The sequence below is a fragment of the Lissotriton vulgaris genome, chromosome 3_1, assembly GCF_964263255.1.
Source record: "Lissotriton vulgaris chromosome 3_1, aLisVul1.2, whole genome shotgun sequence".
Lineage (NCBI taxonomy): Eukaryota > Metazoa > Chordata > Amphibia > Caudata > Salamandridae > Lissotriton > Lissotriton vulgaris.
The window spans coordinates 678,321,505-678,347,837 of NC_141689.1; positions in this window are offsets into that span (position 1 = coordinate 678,321,505).

Here is a 26,333-nt window from a genome sequence, read left to right on the forward strand (position 1 = left end):
ACCTCCTCATCCGCCTTCCTCGCCACACTAATCACACATGAGCAGATGCCAAAGCAACATCAGCTTCATGGATAATCAAATACAGCCCATACATGTAAGGCAGTACAAAATGTTGAGCGTGGGGTTCGGCAGGGGTGCGTCCTGGCCCCCTTTCTGTTCTCATTGTACACAAACGGTTTGGAGGTGGAGATGTTGAGGGGGGGGCCAGGATCTATTCCAAGCTCGAAAACGTCCAATCCCAGCTCTGCTCTACGCTGACGATGCCGTGATACTGGCTCGCACCCCACGCAAACAGCAGAAGGCATTGGACAGGTACGCAGACTTTATGGGGAACCTTGACTTACATATAAATATAAAGAAGACATATGTAATGGTAGCAGGCACAGGGAAAAAACGGGTTAAAGATATATTTCTTAATAATCAAAACCTTAAAGTTACAGCCCATTATCCCTACCTGGGTATCATAATAGATGAGAAATTGAATTGGAAAGCGGCAGTTGAGGCAAGGAAACACCTCCTAATGAGAGCTATTGCTGCCCTTATAAATTTTTCACAAAGACTGGGCAAAAGGTCCCCCGTAGAATTGTTAAAGATTTATAATGCTAAATGTCAGGCAATTGCCCTGTATTGGGCTGGACTCTGGGGGCACGTAAACACTGGTGCCCTGCAGGTGGCAGAAAATACCTTTTTAAGACTTTTTTTTAGCTGCACCCAAACGAATTTCCACATTGGCATGCCACATGGAATTGGGGATCCCATATTTAGGGGACCTTGCAAAAATCCAACCACTTTTACTTTGGCGACGTATTTGGACTTCTGAAAAGAACTTGTTGACTAAGGAAATTATGGCAGACTGTATGGCATTGGATCATTCACTAAACATTAGTTGGCTCCTCTATGTGAGAAATTTCCTAATAGATTTAGCTCTAGAGTCCTAATACATAAAACCTGAGAAGATTCGTGAGATTGCGAGGAAGGATCTAAAAGCAAGGGCACTGAGCCATTTGGAAGCTTTAAGGCTTGCCAGTGAAGCCACGAAAGCTTCTGCTTAACATGTAATTGCGGTTCAGACTACCCTGCTAATTCAACCTTACTTAACACTTGACCGACTATTTGAGCGACTAATTTTAACGAGATTTAGATTAAATCTTTTTCATCGATTAGTAGCATTTCCAAGGAGAAATAGTTGGGACCAAATTCTTATGCCTTGCCCCTGTGATGAAACATCTGAGCAGACGACCATACATACTCTTTTGTTTTGTAAATTCTATCATGATCATCGGAAAATTTGGCTGTTACCTTTGCTAAAACTATGGGGTATAAGGCAATGTCGCCTAGCTATGTTACGTCTGCAGTTTGTAGAGTCCGAATGCATTTGTTATCATGTCGTCAACTGCCTGAAATGCATTTTTAACCATAGAATACATTTGTAAATAATTTTTTTTTTATTCTGTACAGATAGTAACTGACAATGTTAGTGTGGAAATGTTATAATTGTGTTCTTTGTTCATAATGCTGCTTTTATGGTTTTCTATTTTGTAAATCCGAAAAAAGAAAGATTCATTCATTCATACAAAATGTTGATTGAATTCACAGATTCCAGAACCGAAGAAGCAAAAGCAATGTAAGCACCACCCCAACCTCATGACAGTAATGTGACAAGAATGTATGAGGAGAAGACTAAGTGGCAGCCCTTCAAATATCATCCATGGAAACACCTTTAAAAGCGGCCCAAGAAACAGCCACAGAAACAGTAGATCATCCTCAAATCGGACATGAGGGAACCACAGACTGGACACCATCAGCCGACATAATAGTCTCCATATTCCACCTGCTAAGAGTAGAAAGGGAAGGCTTCATGCCTTGCCTTGTCACATTAAAAGTGACAAATAGATTGTCCATCATTCAAAAAAAGCCTTGCAAGCTAAGTAAATTAATAATGCACACTTCACATCCAAAAGATGCAACAGAGACTCCTCCTCAGAACAAGGAGCTGAAAAGAAACCAGGGTGGACCACCATCGTCGTCCTATGAAAGAAAGAATCAACCTTAGGCACAAAAGTAGGGTGTGTCAGTAAGACAACCCTATCCTCCAAAATCCTCAAAAATTGGGCTGACCTCAAGAAAGCATATGATTTCAAAGTAGAAGGATGCCGGGACTGCTGAATAGGACCTGCAACCTCCGGAAAAAACCTCACTCAGGATTAACCGTGGGCGTAGTTTGAATAGTTGCACTACGCATAGCTATGTGAAGTGCACTTTGCACTACGCAAGCTATGGGAACTGCTTAGTGCAGTAGGGAAAAGGCTGCTCGCACTGATTGCGCAGGACTGGATGCTTGTCCGCACTGTGCAATCATTGCAAACAGCATCTTGCTCAGTGCAAGCGGTAGTTTCCTGCCGCTCTAGTAGATTTGTACTCGAGCAGCACTTTTCTCAACACGGACTGGTAGTTTCTCATCGCGAGCGGTCACGAGCATACGCGACCACTCGCAATGAGAAACCTGACCTTCCACATTGAGAATCTCACCAGGAGGTTTATTTCCCATGCTGGCAATTGGCAACTTGATGTTGTTAATCGCAAATGAGGAAAAAGTCTCGCCTGGATGTCATTTTGCTCGCTCGCCAACTTGATGTTAAGGACCGTGAGCAAGCAAAAAATGCCTGCTATGCTATGCATTTTTGCACTGTGCTATGTGAAATTTGTGTAGCGCATAGTTGTGCAAACTACACTAGCATAGCGTATTCCTAGGCCCAGGATTACTTAGGATCAGAGATGCCAACCCAACACCACCAAAAGCACCAAAGCCCGTCCCTCCTGATCTTCTGCAAAACCGCTGGAATCATGGGAATCGGGGAAAAGGCATACAACAGACCCTAAGGCCACAGGAAGTACATCGCATCGACTCTCCAAGCCTCCCATCAAGGCATCATGCAGAAACAATGGACTTTCGCATTGCTTGGGGATATAAACAAGTCCACCAACAGATGCCCAAACTTCCTCCGCAACATCTTGAACATCACCGGGGTCAAAGACAACGACCCCATGGAGAAAAAGACTGTGCTCAGACAGTTTGGCACCACATTGTCCCTGCCTGGCAGATAGGGACACCAACTTCTCCTCCGCCCAAGAACAAATGACCCGACTGATGCACCTGAGAGAATGAACCCTTCAACCCCCCTGATGATTGATGTAGGACATGACAACCTGGTTGTCTGTCCTGATCTGAACATGGTGACCTTCAGCAAGGTTGAAAAGGCCTAGAGACCCTGGTGAACCACCTTCAGTTCCTTGTAATTGTAAGAACAAGACATCAGAACCCTGGACCACCTGCCCTGCACCGAGGAATTGTTCTGGGTAGCACCCCAGCTTACCAGACTGGCAACCGTAGTAAACACCCAAAAGGGAACCACCAGTAACTGACGACACCTGGAGAGATGCTCCTCGACCAACCACCACCTCAGATCCGCCCTTACCTGGGATGACACCGGAACCCTTGATTGAAATCCTGACCACACGGGACCCAGTGTGACAAAATGTGACTCAGACCAGGGTACTTATGGAGTCGAGCCCAGGGAACCATCAATAAGGAGGAGGACATCAGACCCTGCACCCTCAACCATAGCCTCACAGGAGGGCAAGTCCTGGACAACAGGAATGAATTGCCAACATCAGTGTCATTCTCCGGGGCTGAAGCAGAAACACCATACCCACCAGAGTCATGAATCAAGCCCCAGTGTATGTCAGATCCTGAATGGGATCCAAGGAAGACTTCCTCTGATTCTCCCGAAATCCATGTCCTTCCAAAACCTGGCAAACCTCCTGGACATGACACTCCGCCTTAGAGAAAGAAGAAGCAGAAATCAACAAATCATCCAGGTAAGGAAAAACCTTAATCCCCCACCCATGCAAAAACCCAATCAGGAGAGCCAGAACTTTTTTAAATACATGAGGAGAGGAACACAGCCCAAAAGGCAATACCTTGAACTGATAATGATGGACCAACACAGAAAAACAGACACCTCTGGGACTCCCAATGGACAGGGACATGCAGATATGCATCCTGAAGGTGGAGGTGAGCCAGAAAATCCCCTTGATTGATCAAAGAAAGAATCACCTGCAGGGACACCATCCTAAACTTAACAGGGGGGATGAATCAATTCAGCCACTTCAGATCCCACATGGACCTGAGGTCGCCGGTATGATTTTCCACCAGAAAAAAGAACTGAGTAAACCCTGAGCCCCCTCTGCTCTGGGAGGACCAGAACCAGAGCGCCTTTGTCCACCAGACATCGGATCCCTGCCAGAACCGCCTCCTTTCTCAATACCTCCCTGGGACAGGGTGTGACCCGGAAATTGTTTGGGGGTGTTGTGAGAAACCAATGCGAAAACCTTCCGACCTTCACCTGTAGGATCCATTGATCCGAAACTGACCCCTTTCATCTGTCCACAAACAGAGACAGCCTACCTCTGCAGACTTCTTTACCATATCTTCCAAAGGTGAACAAAATAGCTTGACCCCAGCGAAAGGAATGTTCATAAGCAAGCCCTTATGGGCCGCATCCTCCTTCCAGGGATGAAGTCCCAGCTGGCGGCGAGCTACAATAGAAGACCCAGCTGTAGAAGCCACGGCTCCAAAGCCTCAAAGGAAATGTCAGAAAGGAGCCTCATCTGCTGCTCCATCAGAGCGAGAGAGGGTGTGCTTCACGGCTGCATCAACCTTTTTATCTACAGGGTCCACTGGAGAAGCATCCTCTGAAATAAAAGTCGACTGTGCTTATATGTCATCCATCAAGGAATCAACCTTCACCAAGGGAGGTAATTTATCTGCAAAGTCCTGCAAGGGGCACATTTTAGCTAGAAACCTGGGAAATCCATGCGTATCTACATCCTTCTACTCTGTCTCCAAAACCTTCAAAATGGATGAGTGACGAGGCAATGATTCACGTTCTTTCTTCTGGTATTGGGAAAAAAGCTCTGTCCCCTCTTCAGCAACGCTAAACTCAGGGAACAACAGAATAGAGTGAACATGCTGAAGGACATCTTTCAGGTCAGTACCCTGCACATAACGCCCCTTAAGCCCAACATCCACCTTCCCATCACAGTAAAGGGAGGGGCCAGGATCAAAACTAGGCTTCTTTGAAGGAGAAACAGCCTCCCTGTCCTTAAAAACCGCAGCAACAGCAACCACATCATGGGACAAATGCAAAGCATTACCCTCTTCTCTTGCAGCTGGTAGTACAACTGTCAAGATAAATCATTACGGCAAGCCAGGATGCTTAAAAGAGAACCTTGTTGCTAGTGACAACCCTCATAATGTACCTGGATGGACACCGGCATGTCCGAAGCGTGCATGTCACCCAGCCGCATAAGCACACAGCCCGGGACAGTGCGTGAAAGTGTAAAACTATGCTGCCATAGAGCCACGTCCCCAAGCCCCCATCCAATGCTACGGAGCACCCGGACTGAAATGACTTAGACACGCTTTGGGTGAGTACCCCCCGTTTCTTCACCTCCCCGCAGGGATATACTCCACACAACAGAGGGGAGCATCCGACCATGTTTGTTGAGTGCTTTATTTGTACTGCTCAATTTTGCAAGGTGATAGTGCATATGGTGCTTGTCACGTGCATTCGCTGTACAGCTCAATTCTGTACGGGTCCTTGACATGGTTACCCTTGTGCTGTGATGTATCCAATTGACATTGTTGTGGTAAAGCAGGCAGCACTGTAAAATACCTCTTAGGGGAGTGAACTGGTCCTAGGTCCCCTCTTTGGTGAGCAATTTGACAACACTCGGGAATGGACTGGAAGCCTTCAGGGCAAATGGGAAAACGTGTAACAAGGATTCACATATGTATGCAGTGGATAGCGTCTTGTTGGTTGAGCCACCATCCTGCCTGGGCTCACTGCACATCAGATAGCAGGAAGTCAGCAGACTTATCATTGAAATTGAGAGGTCAACTGACCTGCAATCCCGCAATCTTTACCATTAGTCTGACAGCTCTCATGAAGGCCTTCCAAGTTCAGTTCCACAGACAAAATCAAGTAATACTCCTAAAACTACGAGTTGCAATCAATAAAACCCAATTAACCAAAGTATTAGCCACAGGGCCGGGCCCGCCCATACCAAGTGTTGATAGCTTCCAGACCCCACTGGCAGGTAACCAAAGAGGAGGGAGTGAGCGAAACTGGATGCAGTCCAGCACCTATAGTATACAAATGGGTGGCAGTAGCGTTTTTCAAGACTGCACCGGCCAGTGTTTTCAGTTCTCTTGTCCTTGTGGCTACTCCCAACAGTTCTGACTCCCCGTAAAACTAAAATTAACTTCTAGAAATCTATTTTGTGGGAGGGCAGCATATAATCACATCATTCATGCAAATGTCCATGGTGTTCAATTGTAATCACCTATGATCAGGTGATCGTAATCAAAGTCTATTTTGTTTATAAAGAATTGGTTCTTCAAGCTCTGTGATTTTATTTAAATTTTATCTTTTCTTAAGGCAATTTCAAAGTTCACTGTCTTCCTCAGCACCCATAAGAAATATGGAAGTTGGCTCTGCTGGTGCGGGGGTATCATGTGTACATGAGCAACAGATACATTTGAAGAGAAGAATGGCAAGTGTGCCAAATGACTACTCACTGTTATACTGGACTCCTTTCGTAAAACGCCTCTGCAGTGCCTGGTTCATGGACTGCAGTCCTGCAGGAATATTCTTGTCTCTTAGAGGAGGCTGGTCGGAACCCACCAACTTCTTCAATACCGAAAACATCTTGGGTGGACTGAGATTGAATTTTATTTATTAAAACCATGTACAACAGGTGAAGGCCGGCAGTTGTTTGTTTACAAAGCCCCCACCCCTCCAACTAAGATCTTGTGCAGGTACCAGTCACCAACTAACCAGTGCATCAACCGAAGAAGGCGGGATATTCTTCGTCTACAACGCCATAAGCCTTGACTTAGCTGCAGTACGTTTCAGTAAATACATTTCAGTGCCAGTGTTAATCAGTGCATGGGCAGCTGCTCAAATCAATCGCAGGAGGTGTGGGGTTGATGCTTGCATTCAATGGAATGTACTAAAGCTCGGGCTTCTGCCTGCCACCCTTTTCATACCAGAAAACAATATATCGTAAAATGGCAAAATAAAATTGGATAATAAAATACACTTCTATACACATGGATGGTGTGCACTCAATTTCTAATAGTCACTGATGAGCCCGCCTCGGCCTTCTGCCCCAGGACATAGGGTGACGACTTGCACAGCTTTTCTTTGCACAGTCTGGCTTTTGATGACGCCCTATGGCCGTCATTACTGCATTACAAAAATTGTGGCGAAAGGACCAGAGCTTGTAAAACCAAAGAGCCCATAAGGCAATCAAACAGGTCTAAACATATTCTACTAGGTTCGTGGAACTATCGAGGTATTCGATTTGTTGGGAGAAGATGTGCCGTCGGATTGGCTGTACAGTTAACAGTGGTTCACTCTGGTGGAGCTTGGAGAGCTGTATGGTGGCTTGTGTTTGGTGAATTAGACATTTTCTAGGTGTTTGTTGGCTGCAATGCCCCGGAAATGTAAATACATTTTGTTCCCTTTAGAGGAATAACCCAATTGGATTCCCTAGCAACGGCATATACATCACGTGACTTAACACAGCGGCGAATTTTGAGCGTGAAAATTAAATGAGCCCCCCAGTCTTCCGGTGCGTGGCTGAATGTTTAAGTTCACTTTGGGGGTGCTCTGCTAATTTTACCCATGGGCACTAATGGAAGAGTTGCCGCCTGATGGGTGGGCTGTCGTGCATTAAGGGTAGGAGAGCTAGCATGGTAGGGCGGTATATTTAGAGGGGAGAGCAAGGGTGTAGGAGGCTAGAGTTATGGGAGCCACCACAGATTTAAGTGGAACAAGCTTTGGCCGCGCAGCCGTGAAAGTGACGCAGCCGCAAAAGTGATCGCAATGCACTTAATGAGCCATGACGGAGGAGACAGGTGGTGGCTGCGCGCGTGCACGCACGAGTGCACGCAAGCTTGAGGCCACCAAAAGCCTGTGGTGGCACTTTCAAAAGCTGCTTACTAAATGTCACGCAGAGCAAAGCATGCGCTGGCTCAGCGAGACCTAAAAAGGCAAATGAAGAGCACCCCTGAAGTCCACTAGAGCAGGACATGGGGAGCACATCTTCACAGGTCGCCCTAGCATGCATCGCATACCACGACCTCCCAGGGAACACAGACTCCGCTACAGCAAGACCGCAACCCCCACTTACCTCATTCAGGAAACAGCACTCGGACTAGTGCAAAAACATAAAAACAGGTCGTGGATACAGTGTTGTATCTTTTTATGTGATTGGTGGAGGACAGTGAAGGCCTTATTGGAGTGATAGGGAGACTAGTAAGATAATTGATTTTTACTTGGAGCTTCAATGGGAGCATAATGCTCATGTGTGATTACTGAGGTGAGGAAGACGGACGAGGAGGTAATGAACACTGACAACCGTTCACCATGCATAGATGCCTAAAACAACCCACTACATTTAATCTCAAAACTCATAAGCATACATGGTCGATGGATTCCTCTTTGTTAATACTATTCCAAAAGATGTCCGCTGAACTTGAACTAATGCCCTCCTTTATGTATCTCATCCAAGGTGCTTGTGGCAGCTGCAAGCAGATTTTGAGTGCTTTATAAAAAATATGAAAATATAATTATGAGTGCAGAGTTATGTATTTGTATCCTATTTAGTTTTTAGTCATGTGCTACATATAACCATTAGGTAACCTCTGAGCACTTGGGAAACAAAGGAGAGAATACGTGAAAAGACTTGCTTGTAGCTGGAATGCCAATCCGTCAGTAAAGCAATGATGTGAGGCTTGTGTGATCCATCACCCAAGATTGAAAGTTGCAACATTAACGCCCTGAGCAGTTGTCCAGTGCATTTGTAGGTGTGGCCGATGACGGCATGTGAATAGCTATAGGTGCCTGTCTGAAATGACCATTTACCAGGTGACAAACTAGGTAGAAGTGCATTTGGATAAATTGTGTAGTTGGGAGCTACATAGTAAGTTAGTAGCAGAAAACAGGACATTTTTTAATCTAAAATGTTCCAATCAAAGTTTATGTATATTTTATTTTACTTTATTGGGAAATAATTTGAAGTGTTTTAATATGCATCTTTTAGCAAAACCACTGAAATTATACAATTGTTGTGCCTCAGTATTTTGTGACCTGTTTATGGAATTGGTGCACTTGCACACAATCCAACATTTGCAGTACTACTATAAATTCTGCCAAAAAACATTCTTGTACAAACTGACTGGTTACCTTAAAAATCGTTTCACATGACACACAAAGGTTAACTAATCAGCGTCCAGATGGTGACTCCTGTTAACTGGTGTTAGCTGGTACTAAAGAGGTAAAACCTTTAACCATAGGGTACTAATGTGTCCTAAAAGTACAAAATAGCAAAATATTTATAATATCAAACATATCACACTAAGCTGCATTATTTTCCTTTCTTGATTCGCAATTCAGTCAAATCATCAGGTAATAATTCAAAAGATGGAGATCTAGTATCTCTCTCTGTGCAAACACTTGCTATGGTTCTACAGAACAACATCATAATTCATAAAATTCTTCTTCAGAGTCATCAATATGACTTAGAAAGCATTCTTAATATTAGCAGGTAAACTTAGGGAGAAGTGGCAAATCGTTTCTATTAGTCACTTGGTCGCGGGCTACTTTTGTCTGCAGGACTCCAGGTTCAACATTTTAAAACCATATTTAATTTGTACCCAACCCCAGGCAAAAATTGCCAGGTTGGGGGGGCAACTAAAATGTGCTGCCCTCGATGCAGAGAGAGAAGCAAACTTAAAACATATATTTAGTAACTGTTCCATGCTTCATTCTCTTAAATCATAAGGGGCTCGATTTTTGGGGATGGTACTTGAACTACTGCTTTAAAACTACAACTGGGTTTGTTGAGTGCGAATGCAGTGGCGTAGCTAAGAGGGGGCTGGGCGGGTGGGGGGTCAGTTTACCCCGGACAGCAGTGTTTTTTGGAGATGAGCATGTCATCCGACTACCACCACCCCACACACCTGAGAACAAGTCATCCCACGGCTGCCAGACCCCCCATCCCTGGAACAAGTTGTCAGTCGGCTGCCACCCCGCGATCTTACCTGCACCGGGCTGCAAACTTAGGGTCCACCCAGGGTGAAAGTACGTCTAGCTACGTCACTGTGTGGATGGCAATACTGACACAGGAGATATTCTGGAACATTCCGAATTTGTATTTCTTGCAACGGCTGTAATGCATGTTTGCGTCACTTCTGCCTGGCTCAACTCGTTCCGGCTGACATTTGGCCAATGGCAAGTGTAACTGCTCTTGATAGTCAATCTGAAGAGTAGTCTATATATAAGGAAGGGAAAGAATAACATGAAGAGGGGAGGCAGATCTGGGGGTCTATGAAATGGTGGGCCGAGGAATCTTCAGCGGATGTGAAACAGTTCTAGGGCTGTTGTCTGTTATTTCTTTCTATGAATTCACTGTGAATTAGAATGTGAATTGGAATTGGAAAAGATAATGTATTCACTGGACCTGGAATTGTATTTATAATAAGTTCAATGAATTGATGGTTTGATGAGGTATCGGCATGTAGAATCTATAGTTATTTATGCTTTGATGTGCTATTTTTAAGCCCTATATGCTGCCTCTCGTGTATAAAATAAAAAAATTAAAATAACAAATAAAGGGTCAACAATGTGTATAGACTCTAAATGAATGAGATGTAATAGAGACTCAAAAACAACTGTTGGCACCAGAAAAATGTCTGTGCCACAGTTAGAATAGCATCAGAAACAATGTCTGATAGTATTGGTTCAATGGTATGTAACAAATCATGCATTCTCTTTATCTTCCTAAGCGTTGAATAATTCATAGTTTAGAAAAGCAGGCTTTTGTAGGAAATAAAACATCAATTTTGATGGCAATGCCTTGATCGCTGGCACGTTGGTGTGTAATTTGAAAAAACTCAGGATGTTCCAAGCCTGTTTTGGGGAATTCTGAGGTAGCAACACACTCTATGATAGCTATTGAACCATGTATGGTGTGAACATATTATACGTTCTGAAGTCTTTTTATTCAGTGCTTTCGCTCCAAAAGGTACCTCACTATGTTTATGTGTGTGATTAGAGATTTAAAGAGTGAAGAACAGCTGCGGTCGGTATAATAAATAAAACAAATTTTGTAGCACACACTGCATCGCATTTGGGGATGCAGTGCACACAACGAAATTCGTTTTATTTAGTTATATATTTACTTACCTGTAAACCTCCGTAATCCATAGCTTACTACCCCCCACCCTGCCCCTCCCCTTCCCCATGTCACCTCCCGGCAGGTACTTCCACTAATGACCGCGGCTGGTTAAGAACACTTATTATTCCAGACCATCCCCCAAAAGTGAGGTACTTGTGTATTCCTATATAACCTCTTAAGTGCTTCGAACGTTCGGCGGCCGATGGCACCACTACCTCAGGAGTGCTGCCATCGGCCATTGAATGTTCGAACCTCATAGCTGCAATGGAACGTCCAGCACTGGAGCTGGACGTTCCATAGTGGTTATGAGGTTAAACAACAAGAGGAGCATCACCATTGGACCAAATCCATGGTCTCAAATGGGAAGAAGGGAGATGGAGAAGTAACAAAAGAAAGGGTTTATCTTTTGTTAGAAGACCCCTCACTCACCAACCTGGTTGGTGACATGCTTCATCATCGAGTCCCACCAGGATTGCCGAATGCTGCGACACCTGATTACAGTGGAGCGGGTTTTATTGCGAATGGAGTGCAAAAGAAGTGATGTTAAAAAATGTCCTAGTATAGCTTCCTGGAAAAATTTATTCTGAAGTAACTGGACAATGTTAAAAACAGTAATGAGATACTAATGTTGGCCTAATTGACCAACTGTATCTATGTGATTGTGAAGTAAGGTCTACATGTTTTAACCTGTGTTGGAATCTACCTGGTTTTCGTCAGGACCAAGTGCATGGAACCTGGGCGGTATACACACACTAACGTGTACCCAACCCTCGGTTCCAGAGACCAAACTGTATACTTGCAGTAGATGTCCTCACAGCTTAATTAGGCGAGGAAGAAAGGAGAAACTTGGAATGAGAGTTTCAAGCGCTTCACGGGGGAAAGAGGATGGCCTGTTCTGCATAAAAAGTATTAGTTTAGCAGAAGTAAAAGGCCGTTGTGCCTATACGCCGTCCTGAACTCCCCGCAGCCCTTGTATATTCCTACCTTGATGCTGTTGTGGTATTTTCAGACTGTTGATTCTTATTTCTCTGGATCCTAGGGGCTAGAGGTAGTCACTTTATATTAAAGTTCAGATCACAAGACTGCAAGGTAAGTCTCTAAGATTGGAGCCTGTCTTTAGTCTATTAAACCACAGATAACTTTTCTTGCCTAAAATGCTTATCTGTGACTGCTAATTGGGTCTTTATTTTAAGTCTTGAAAACGAAGCAACACTTGTCAACTGTAAAATGCAATATTGAACCTTATTTCTTGTGATCTTAGTGGATAGAAGTAGTCTATTAATATCCTGTTTCAGATCACCAGACTGCACCGCATGTTTCGATGATAGGAGCCCGTTCTTTATAAACCCTAGACCCTTTGCTTGCCTCTTATTATTGTGGAATTTATAACGCGCTCAGTTACCCAGGGGCATCCCGGCGCTGGACACAGCGAAGGAAAAAGACTCAAACTCAGCCGCTACACCGGAAACAGATGGGTCTTGAGGAGTTTCCTAAAGTGCAAGATGTTAGGGTCTGAGCGTATCTTAAGGGGCAGGGAGTTCCACAGTGCCGCCACTTGCACCGAGAAACGCCGGCCACCCGAACGAGCTCTTTTAACTCTGGCTGACTGAAGCAGGTGTTTTTGGTCAGAGCGAAGAGCCCGTGTGGACTTATATACCCTCTAAGGGTTTGCTGTGACCGCTACTTAGGCGTTTATTTTAAGCCTTAAAAAGGGAACAAAATATGTGTCAGTGATTAGTTGCGATGTTGGTAAAATTATTTGTACATATTACTTGTAATTACAACTGGAATAAAGAACTCTGGCCCAGATGTAGATAAATGAAGAATACCGATTTCTTAATAGCAAACTTTACTGATTCGCTATTAAGAAAGCGGTATTTCCTATGTAGGTAAACATTCGATAAAAAATTCAGAATCCTTAATATTCCTTATTACCAAATTGGTAATTGAGATTCGGTAATAAGGAATACCTACCCATTCATTTCTATGGGCTTGGAGGCCCGTAGGAATGAATGGGAAGACATTCAGTGTTAGCGATTCGGTATTACCGAATCAGTAATACCGGGAGGTATTTCAAGGGTGCCAGGGTGTCCAAAGGACACCATGTTGCACCCCTGAAATGTGCATGTGTGCACATGTGGTGCAGATCCATGCCCTAAGGGTATTACTGATTCCTTAAATGCAAGAGCAAAAAGGAATCGATGATAAGGAATCTGTATTTACTGATTCCTTATTTACCGATTCTTTACCTACATTAGGAATGGCTAAATACCGGTCGGTAACGCTAAAATTTACCAAATTTCGGCCAATTATGTGGTCTTGCAGGCAGGTGGCGTGGCAGCTGCTACGGTGAGTATTTCTAAGGTGGCAGTGCCTTTGAGAGGAGCACCGCAATGGGGATATCACACGGGTTGCTGCATGGCATGGACTCAAAAGTGCATGCTGTGCAGGAACCTGGGTGCATGCACATATATGGGCACATGTTGTTCCCCCCTGCATGCATCCCCAGGCTGAGGGGGCGCCCCTTTGTTTCAGCACCATCAGCCTTTTCATTGAATTAAGACCTCCATGAAACTGCTGGTGGTCCTGAAACTTGTAATATGCATGGCGGTGCTGCAGCAACACCACCTGCATGTTACATAGCCACTCACTGCTTCTCCACCTCCAGAGTTAGATGGTTCACTGGCAGAGCCAGTGGTCCAATTACAGTCTGACCGGCAAAGTCATAATAGTGCGGTCACATTGCCAGTGTGACAGTGGCTGGACGACCACGGCTGTGCCACAACAGGGGGACTGACAGACTCATAAGTTGGCCCTAATTAACCAATAAACACCAGGCTTACCATCACTCAAGCACTCTTCACCAGCAGGATGGACTACAGCAACACTCTCTATGCCAGAATCTCAACACAATTCCTACACATACTCTGGACCAGGGGTCCCCAAACCGGTCCTGGAGGGCCGGATCCATGCCAGATTTTTAAAATAACTACATGTATCTCAATGGGGATATCCAAAAAATCTGGCATGGATCCGGCCCTCCAGGACCGGTTTGGAGACCCCAGACCATCCAGAACACAACTGCAAGACGTACACTCTACCTCGCAATCTGCGCCCACATCACACTGCCCTTCAACAAGCTTTACTGGATCCCCATTCACAAGTACAGCAAATTCAAACTTCTTATGCACACAAAGCCCTACACCACACAGGACCAGAATACCCTAACAGCTGTTACACTTTCATCTATCAACCAGAAAGCTATGCTCTTCCTCACTCTGACTTGCACACATTCCCTCATCTGAAAAAGCAAAACTGGAAGTTGCTTATTCTTCTCTATCGCACCCAAGACATGTAGGGACCGCTCTCAACACATTAGAGCCTCTTCCTCACTTCTTAAGTTCTGCAAGAAGCTGAAGACCTGGCTCTTCTCTTCGAAGAGGCACCTTGAGAACCACAAACCTACACACCTGCCCATGAACATGGATACCATCTCGGGTGATTTGTGTGACGTACAAATTAATATAACAAAACATAACATAACAAATAAGCATTTGTTGAAATGAATTGCCTGACTAATTACTGATATACTGGTTGTGATATTGGATGCTAATGTGGGGACTATATAATGTTTCTTATAATTTGTGTAAAACCACAGATATGAAGTTAGATGCCAGGGCACATTATTTGAATTTTGATTGCTATTTGAAACATTTTGTATTATTCATGTGCAATCTGCTCTCACATGTACATTACCCCCTTTTCTTATTTATACCTATGCCAAAAATTTTGAGGACTTTTAAAAATTATGATGGATTTATCCATATCCTAATCTATGCCGAAACATGTTACAAAATGTCAAAATGTCAAAATGTTAAAATGTTACAAAATGTCCGCCGCAAAAAAGACATACGTATGAATTGAATTTGAGCCATATTCTATGTTTATGTTCTTCGACTGACATTCACTTTTTTCACTTGAAAATGGTGTTTGATGTAATGAACTAACTGACATAGTGAAAGCCGGAGTGGCAGAACGCTTCTGTCAGTGCTGGGGAGGTTCTGCACTATTAAAGAAAATACGTATGAATTCTCGTGAGTGCTCTCTTTTGTGTCGGCCGACACAATATTCGGCCTTCTGCTGCGCTTCTAAATGTAAGCGGCTCACCATTGCTAGAAAAAGGCACCCAGGGTGTGTGGAGCAGCGGCAGTGACCTCTGTGTTGTGTATATATATATATATATATATATATATATATATATATATTACCTACTGGCGATAGCCAGTAGGTATATATAGTTAGGATTTTTTTCCTATGGGACTTTTGAAAATTCTATGTCTAATAACTTTGGCGTTTGTGGACGGAATCGGCTGAAATTTTCAGGAAAATGGCACATTTTGTTTCTGAGCAGCTCCTGAAAATTTGGGGGGGGTTCGTCAAGGGGGGGCCGAGAAAAAAGGGGGGTCCCAAAACGCGTTTTTCCCATGTTAATTTCCATAGGGCGGTTGGACTCACTTTTAGCCCGAACGGCTGAATGGATTTCCACGAAACTTGGCAAAATTGTAGGGACTGGTACCCCGATGTGCCTTTGCTAGGTCTCAATATATGTGCTTCAGTGGATTTTGAGAAATTAACGTTTAAATCAAGATATATATCTGTAACAGTGCTCCGGGCAGCTAACCGGTTCGCGAACTTTTCGCGTATCGGAACTTTGCAAAGCGAAGCTGATTGGCTCTCCGGTGTCTGTCAACATTCTAAACAGTCCGGTGCGGCCGCCATCTTGTCTCTCGGTAGGATCGAGAGACAAGAGGAGGCCAAAACAAAGGGGGAAATGAAGGAAAGGGGGCAAGGTAGACCCCTCCTGACCCCCTAGGATTGATGAGGGGGATATTATAGAGCCACGCCGGGCCCAAAAAAAAAAAAAAAAAAATCCGATTTTTTCGCCGTAGAGACGCGTCTTGGTTCGCGAACCGGGCAGCTAACCGGGCAGCTAACCGGGAAGCTAACCGGCAGTGTAACCAAAAAAAAAAAAAAAAATCAGATTTTTTCGCCGTAGAGACGCGTCTTGGTACGCGAACCGGGCAGCTAACCGGGCAGCTAACCGGGAAGCTAACCGGCAGTGTAACGGGAGTCTGAGGAGTAGCTGATTGGCTGTCAATATTGTAAACAGTCCGGAGCGGCCGCCATCTTGTCTCTCGGTAGGATCGAGAGACAAGAGGAGGCCAAAACAAAGGGGGAAATGAAGGAAACAGGGCAAGGTAGACCCCTTCTGACCCCCTAGGATTTATGAGGGGGATATTATAAAGCCACGTGGGGCCAAAAAAAAACAAACGCCGTAGAGACGCGTCTTGGTACGCGAACTGGGCAGCTAACCGGGCAGCTACCGGGAAGCTAATCGGCAGTGTAACGGGAGTCTGAGGAGAAGCTGATTGGCTGTTATCATTGTAAACAGTCTGGAGCGGCCGCCATCTTGTCTCTCTGTGGGATCGAGAGACAAGAGGTGGAAAAAAAAAAGGTGTAAATGAATGAAAGGGGTAAGGCAGACCCCTCCTGAACCCCTAGGATTGATGAGGGGGCTATTAAAGTTCCCTGGGGGGTGAAAAAAAAAAAATTGCGATTTTCGCGGTAAAGGTGCTTCCTGGTACGTTAACCGGGCAGCTAACCGGCAGCGTAACGGTAGTGCGACATATTGTGTTTTTTGAACGTTTGTGATATGTGCACGTGTGGATTTTGTCTAATTAAGGTTAAAAAAATATATATATATCTTTAAGCGTGTTCTGGCGCGCTTACGTTTTGGGTTTGGTTTGCGCTGCAGAGACGATACGTCACGGTTATGCGATGCATCATGAGGCGTCTCACGGGCTACGGGCTACGTGATACGTCACTTAATAAAGAATATATTTTACAGCTATAGATATTAGCTTTTAAAAAACCAATGAAATTCACAGAAAAAACCATAGGTTATAGACCATATATAGTTAGGAATTTGCATTTACAAAACCTTGAAAATTCACTGAAAAAACCATAGGTTATAGACCATATATAGTTAGGGATTAGCATTTAAAAAACCTTATTTTATTTGCACAAAACCATTGAAATTCCATATATAGTTAGTTGCACTAACTATATATCGCGGACCCGCAATCCACTGCTAATGATGTCACATATTACATCATTCATGACATGGTCAGTGACATCACTGATGACATCACTGATGACATCTCAAATGACATCACTGATGACATCACTGATGACAACACCCAGTGACTGTATGTTTCTGTAAAGTTAAAATATGTCTTACATATTGAAGAATGAGTGGATGTATAAGTGTCTGGATGAAGGATTTAGTAGGTGCATGAATGACTGTATGAGAGAATGATTAAATGTGTCTCACTGAGTGCATGGGTTAGTGATTAAAGTGTCTTAATTTGGCAATCAATATTTATGTTCTTCTGTAAACTGCTGCATGTTTAAATCAGTAGCTATATCAGTAACTATATGGGTTATTGAATGGTTGCCCAAGTATTTGTATGGGAGACTGAGTGTGTGTGTGGGTGGCTGGGAGGTGTATAACTCTGTGCATAGATGTGTGAGCGGTTGATTCCCTAGGTGTATGGGTTCAAAGTGCATGTAGAAACAGCTGTATGGACAGTTGACTGTGTGCATGAGTATATTGGTGAGTGAATGGATATCTCAGTTCTACATGTCAAAGTAAGTACATATGTAAAACACACTCCATGTGAGAGTTGACATATATAAATAACTGAACATAAGAGTCAGTGAATGTGAGAGTGGCTGTATGAATCATTGTGAAGTTGTATCAAGGATTGTATAAGAGAGTAAATATGTGTTAGTATATGTTTGAATAAGTAAGGTGTGTATAACTGTATAGTTAAGGAAATGGAGATGTGATTGACTCTTTGCATGACTGAATAGGTGTGTGAGTAACTCCATGGATGTGTGACAGTCTGTGAGTGCCTGTTTACACTGAGTGTATCAAAGGTTATATTAGAGTCTGAAGATGTATTATCACATAAATGATATCATCAGTGATGTAATCAGTAATGTCAAATGAGATGTCAGTGATGTCATCAGTGATGTCATTTGAGATGTCATCAGTGATGTCATCAGTGATGTCATTTGAGATGTCATCAGTGATGTCATCAGTGATGTCACTGACCATGTCATGAATGATGTAATATGTGACATCATTAGCAGTGGATTGCGGGTCCGCGATATATAGTTAGTGCAACTAACTATATATGGAATTTCAATGGTTTTGTGCAAATAAAATAAGGTTTTTTAAATGCTAATCCCTAACTATATATGGTCTATAACCTATGGTTTTTTCAGTGAATATATATATATATATATATATATATATATATATATATATATATATATATATATATATATATATATATATATATATATATATATATATATATATATATATATATATATATATATATATATATATATATATATATATATATATATATATATATATATATATATATATATATATATATATATATATATATATATATATATATATATATATATATATATATATATATAACTCACGCCCCGCAATGCACTGCTGATGATGTTACATATTACATCATTCGTGACATTGACAGTGAAATCGCTGATGACATCTCAAATGACATCAATGATGACATCACTGTTGACATCATCCAGTGACTGTGTGTTTCTGTAAAGTTTAAATATATTTTGTATAGTTATTGGCCAAGGTGTATTAAAGAATGACTGGGTGTATAAGTGTCTGGATGGAGGATTTAGTAGGTGATAACTGACTGTAGTGAATAAATATGTCTTAGTGAATGCATGGGTTAGTGACTCAACTGGGTGAATGTCTGTATCAGTCTGTCTATTGCTGTGAAGCTGCTGCATTGGTTGGTGAGTAGCTACATGAGTGTCTATATGGGTTATTGATTGGTTGCCTGAGTATTTGTATGGGTGCCTCAGTGTGTGTGTGGGCGTGTGGGAGGTGTGTGACTGTACATAGATGTGTGAGTTTTTTATTTACTGGGTGTATGGGGTCAAAAGTGCATGTGAAAACAGCTGTATGGGTGGGTGAGTGTTTGTATGGGTGCGTTGGTGAGTGAATGGATATCTAAGTGCATCATGTCCATTTAACTAAATACGTAAAACACAGTGCATGTGAGAGTTGGAGTATATGAATGACTATACAGGAGAGTCAGTGAATCTGAGAGTGGCCGTATAGATGAGTGTGTACTTGTATCAGGGATTGTATAAGAGAGTAAATACATGTTAGTATCTGTATGAATACGTGAGGTTGTGTGTGTATAACAGTATAGGTCAGTAAATAGAAGTATTTTTGATTCTTTGCATGAGTGACTAGATGTGTGTGTAACTCTGGATGAGTGGCGGTGTGTGAGTGTTTGTATAGGTGTATGAGTACCTATAATAGCATTGTATTGATGAGTCACTGCATGTATGAGTGACTGTATGGTTGAATGAGTGGATGTGTGGGTAGACCTAGGAATCACTGAGTGCGTACGTATTAACTGGTATTGGTGTCCCTATTATTTTGAAAATGGTAGTCTATATTTTAGAGTGGGTTTATCAAAGGTTTTATTAAGCTGTGAAGAGGTGCATCAGATTTTCATGTGGATAATGTCATCAGTGATGTCATTCGAGATGTCATCAGTGATGTCATCAGTGATGTCACTGACAATGTCATGAATGATGTAATATGTGACATCATCAGCAATGCATTGCGGGGGCGTGAGTTATAGTTAGGTCAACTAACTAACGCGGGGACACACTGTCTTGAGTGTAACCAGGCGCTTTAAAAATGGTTTTATTATTAACTAGAACAGCGGAATTTCTATCGTTTTGCATGAGTGAAATGTCCACCTAACTATACCGTCCCTAAAATCTATGTTTTTTTCTGTGAATTTCTACGTTTTTTAAAATGCTAATTCCTAACTGTAACGTCTGTAAAACCTATGTTTTTTTCAGTGAATTTCTACGTTTAAAAAAAATGCTAATTCCTAACGGTAAGGTCTGTAAAACCTATGTTTTTTTCAGTGAATTTCAAAGGTTTTTTAAATGCTAATTTCTAACTATAATGTACCTGAAACCTATGGTTTTTTCAGTGAATTTCAAAGGTTTTTTAAATGCTAATTTCTAATTATAATGCTCATTAAACATATCTTTTTTTCTGTGCTTTTTAATTATCATCCTATTCTCAACCTGGTGAAAACTGTAAATCTCACCACTCTTCCATCAATACCTTCCGTCAACAAAATCGCCACAAAGACGAGCAACAACTAACGCTAATGATATGCAAAGTAGGCGTTCCAGCGCAAAAAAAACACAAAACACCACTTCCCCATATTTTCAACAACCAGCCAAATCTGCAATGCGATCTAAAAAGCAGATAATAAACCGACTTACCAGTAACAAATTAACATTTAACTGGTATAAGGAGGTCGACTATCTACTGCGTGGTGAATTAGACCCAACTCACAACCACATCTAAAGACCAACAAGTGATAGAGGTACTGATCTGAGGAAATATAAATTCTATGGTCAAGTTGTGTTCCCTAGCGTGTACCCCACCGTCTCCATGTACCAGCTTAAAGTACATGTAACTTCCCTCCTGTGCCAGCTATGAAGACGCAAATACATTTGCGTCCAACGTTAACATGTCCTCTTTCAGACCCACCCTGAATGGGTTGAATAGTCCGTCCCTAAGTATGCTATGCCAACGTCTTTTTGTAGTGTACTTTACACGTTTTTCCAGCTCTGGCAAAGTAGGCCCTGAATTTCTGCCATCGAGCCTTTTTTCTGGCTTCTGACTCTGAAAGCCTCAGCCCAGGCTGCCTCTGTACCCGTGAACTCTGACTTACTTCCAGCGCGGCCCCCCCGCTTAGCTCAGCCTGCTGCCTGCCAAGACTGACTACAACCTTCGAATTATCTGCTCCGCTCCTCGAAAATACATTCCTGCCTACTAGTTTAAGTAAACATCCCCCCAGCTGCAGAGCAAAGGGCCGGCCTGTCTCCATGCAAGTAAATCATAGCCTCTGTTACCATGCTCCCCTGGAAGGCCCATGCCCCCACGCTTCTCATGCAGACACTTAGGCGCTTATACACGCACTCATAGTCAGTATAGAATAGCTTCTGCCCCAGAGACCTTTTCCGTCCAGATAATATGGTTCCCAAACATCAGATATCAGGTATGATAGAAGTACGAGTTGATCTGACATGCCAGACTTCTGTCTCTTTCCGTCAGTGTAAATGTCAAGCCCCCTGCACCCTTCAGTTTCACGTCAATCACACGTCATGCAGCTGCGCGCGCATCCAAGCCTCCGATTTCTGCTGACATTGCAACATTTCTGTTTGGTGCCACCCACTTGTGACACCTACCTGTGACGTTTCTAGCACACACCTCCAGTTCACGCCCAGTTCACGCCTATCTGATTACGTACTAGTAACACGTGGATGCTGTTATCTTGTCTTCTCTCAGTTGTTACGCCTACTGCATTACTTCCTATGATGTAAATTAAGTATATAAGCTATGTACTGTCAATAAAATATAGCGCGCTCTCTATCCCTTCTTCCACCCCTGTGGTGGGAAGAACATGATATCCAGGTCTTGACCATTCCTTTTTAAGGAATAAAACCCCTAAGAACTCTAACACCACGGACTCTGTCTCTTTCTTTCCGATTGAGTTATTATTGATTAAGTACTTACCTGCATAGAAATTAAGACGGTAAATTATATATTTACGACATTTTGGCGCCCGAAAAGGGACCCCTCCCCCACCTCACGCGCCGGTTGGTGCGTTGCAAGCTCTGTCCCCTGCCATCAGTTAGAAGGAAACTACGCGTACCAGCAGGATTTCCTGTATCTCCCTCTGGCCCACGGAGGTGACGAAGACTGCGATCAGTACCCAGACGAGGCGGTGAGGAGTGCGGAGGATCTCGACCAGAGCCTAGCCAAAAGAAGCAAGGTCCGAGGTGTCAAGAGGCCCACCAGTTTTCCGAAGTTTTCCGAAGTTTTCCGAAGTTTTCCACGTGTCGAGTCGAGTCCAGTCGAGTTTTCCGAGGCCTTCTGTTTCCGTGCTTCCCGGTGAGTACCATTGCTGGGACGTATCAAGACGGGTTTGGGTACACAAACACGTTCTGCACTGTTTTTAGACAGTGTATCTGTACTGTTTAGCAGTATATCTAGTATTCTGAATTTCTGCACTGTTTTAGCAGTGTATCTGTGCTGTTTAGCAGTACATCCGGTATAGGGGGTAGTTATATATGTCTCAAATGTCTTTTTTCATGTGATCAATGTCGTGGTATGAGTGTGACTGTTTTTAATGTGCATTATTGTGTTCTCGTATAACTAGCTGTATTCAGTATTAAGTAGCAAGGATTGAGCATTCAGTACTAGGTAAACAAGATGCCGTTTTTCAACAAGTTAAAGCAGATAGGAACTAGGAAAGGGATACTAGAGGAAGAAATTCCTATCCCCCCTAGGGACACTCCAGGAAATTTTATGTACCACAAGCATGGCATAGATGCCATATTATATCTAGATTTATGGGCCGAGTATACTAAACATCTAGACGAAAGACACAGATGGCCTGTTACCGGAACATGGGATGCTGAGTGCATCATGAAGGTAGAGGAAGCATTATGGAAAAAGAAAGCCAGACAATCTCAGAAGGACGCCATAGAATTTTGGCGTAAGGAATCACATAAGCGTGCTGAAAAAGCACTACGTAGAGAAGACAGACTTAAAGAATCAGATAAAGCCCAGGAAAACGAATTAGTTACTGAAGGGATCCGAGTAAAATCAGAGCAAATAGACCGCGCACGAAATAACCTCGTAAACGGTATGTATCTCGCGGCCGAGGGTTCGCCTGAGGCCATTTCAGAAATACCGAAAAATCTGCCGCCACCATTGGTTCCAACTAAAGTAATTCACAAGACTACTAAAGACATATTCCTGAATTCCTATCTAGAGGATGTAGCACCCGCTTACACCAATCTGCCTGTCCGCGCCCTGCCTAACGACAGGGACGGGGGGGGTAACCCGCCCCAAGATCATATTCCGCCAGTACCACAACAGATTCCTCCTGTTCCACCACCTCCACCACTTCCCGCACCTAAAGTTGATCTACCGAAACCACGTCTACCTGACTTTACTAAAAGACAAATTCAAGTTCAGATACAGACTCCACCGAGAGATAATGTCCAAGCTTCCGCTCCAGGAGGTGCGACCAGGGGTCTTCAGACCCCGCCATTAACACACAGATTAAACATTAGGGATATGCAGAATCCTTTCACGTTCAAATCACCCCGCCTTGACATACTCAAGGAAAACCTTTCAGTTTGCAGATATGATCCAGTACCCGGCAAAGACGATAGAATGATGATGGCATCATTACGGTTAAGATCTGCTACTGATTTCCTGCTGTACTTTGCAGGAATGAAGGAACGCTTAGACAGAATATATGAGTTTGTTCAGACTGGGAAAGACCCTGACAGTATTAAGGATGCCATGGAACATCAGAAAGTTGACGTCCAAGCACAGATACTACGTTTTTTCATAAATTGCCTAATAACTGAACGAGACAGGCCTGGGACAGACCAGAGTGAATTAGATGCACTCAACAAGTGGGGTCAAAATATATCTGAAGGAAAACACGACAAGGGGACTTGCATAGCCAGTATGTACAGGAAAATAAGAAAAGAAGTGATAGAAATACACAAAGAAGAGAAAGAAAAGGCTTCCTCCGAGGAGGATGAAGAACCTGAAGAACAAGAAAGAACTACAGATACTATAGCGTATGTAGGTAAGGGAACCTACCTTAGGAAAGGCACTCGTCCAGAAAGCAAGAGAGTTTTTCTCTCTGCCTTAACAAACCCGAATTCTTCTGAACATCAGTTCCAGGAGACTGATAAAAGGCTCCGAGAGAGAATGGGGTACCATGTACTCAATTCTATGGATGAACAAGAACTAGCCCGGTCAGCCATATTATGGACTGAAAATCCGGATATATATAATGATGACACCGTAGCACAGACATTCCTGAACCTTTCCCCAGACGAGCAGAAATTAGCAGGTGTATACATGATTCAGCACCTCCTCACGAAATATAGAAACGAACATTCTGATCCAGGTCCCCTACATGAAACATTAGAAGCACTACTCATGGATAGATGGAGAGGTCTCAGTACCAAGCTAATACAAATAATTCTAGAACAACGACATAGATATAATACTTTTATAAGCTCTGAATATGTTCCCGCTCCGCCCCCAGAAAGGAAAATGTATCACATGCAACGCCTGAGTGGCATTGAAAGTCAGAACCCCTTACGAGAAGTGCACCCAGTTATGGGTGAGGATCATAACTTGAAACGTGTGTATGTACACACGCCACTGACTAAGTTAGAACTATTAGAAATGAAGAAACTAGTCCCATGCCATGATAAAGACCCTGCAGGTTTTCACCGAGAGCTTAAAGACATGTTACTGATGGGGGATTACACATATGAAGATATCATGAAAATGTTAAAGGTACTACTGCCCACGGGCATCTACGAGAAATTAAAGGAAAAAGAATGGGAGGTGGGGGACAAAAAGATTGTATGGGCAGAAATAGAAGACGAAGAGAACAAACGTGTACCAGGGGTAGGCCTTGGGGACAAAACTAAAGCATTACCAGGTTTGATAGTACAGGTTCTGCCAAGATTATTGACAACTAGAAAAGAAGATTGGGATGCAATCTCAGCATGTAAACAGAAACCTGACGAAGATACTAGTGACTTCTATTCAAGATTCGAGAAATGTTTTATTATTAATAGTGGTCTTAAACCAAGTAGCGAGTCGTACCTGCATCTTTTTGTATCTAAGTTAGTCGAGAATTCCCTGTTAGCAGTTAAAAACCGTGTATACAAGGTTGAAAGTACATGGCAAGCAAATACGCCATCACAGATGTTACAAATGTTACAATACCATCAGAATAGAATTAGAGAAGAACAAGATCAGGAACAGAAACGTATGAAAGACACGAAAATGAAAATGTTAGTAGCTCAAACAGTTCCCGCCGACGGTCACAGAAAGGGTACGGCCCAGACAGGTCACGCCGCAGCTCCCGTTAAAGGGACATGCAACTATTGTAAGCAGCCAGGTCACTACGTACATGAATGTCCAGTTCTGAAACATAACATAGCCACAGGTAAAACTAAAGAGAGACCGCATCCACCAAGACAAGATCAGGCCCAGCAACAGACCTCACAGAATGTACAACCTATGCAGAATACACAGCCTATGCATGCTTCATCCCATACAGCACAGACAGTAGCGGTATCACAGCCACAGCCTCTTGCCGCAACTCAGCAAGTTTCCCAACAGATGTACCAGTATGCCCAATCTGCTTATCCTGAGTATCAACGATACACATGAAACAGCCTGGAGAGGGAGTTTGGCTTGCCTCTTATTGAAATTCCTGTAGATCAAGAGGGTCCTTATGTACACAGTCAAGTATTGGGAAAAGACAGAAAGTTTTTAATTGACACAGGGGCAAGCCGCACCACAATAAGTCATGACGAAGTCCCAGGGGCACCCCTCTCAGGCTCACAGAATGTTTCCCTTGGTTTTTCAGGACAGCCCATTGTAAATGAGGTATCTGAACCAGTCCCCCTGGCTGTGGGGCCATTATCACGTGTTACAGACTTGTTACTTACGAAATCATGTCCAGAAAATCTGTTAGGAATAAAAACGTTGAAGGCTCTAGGAGCCATAATTTGCTGTTCCCCGGAGGGAGTTAGACTCTTTCTGCGGGATTTCAAGGGTCATTACGTTTTACGAGAGTTCGACGTCAGATTGAAAAATGTACCAGATCACTTGTGGGCAACAGGCCCAACTGATGTAGGTTGTATGCATATCACACCATACCGTGTTACACTCAAGACAGGAGTTGTTTTACCACGAATCAGACAATACAAGTTACCACCCGATGCTGTAG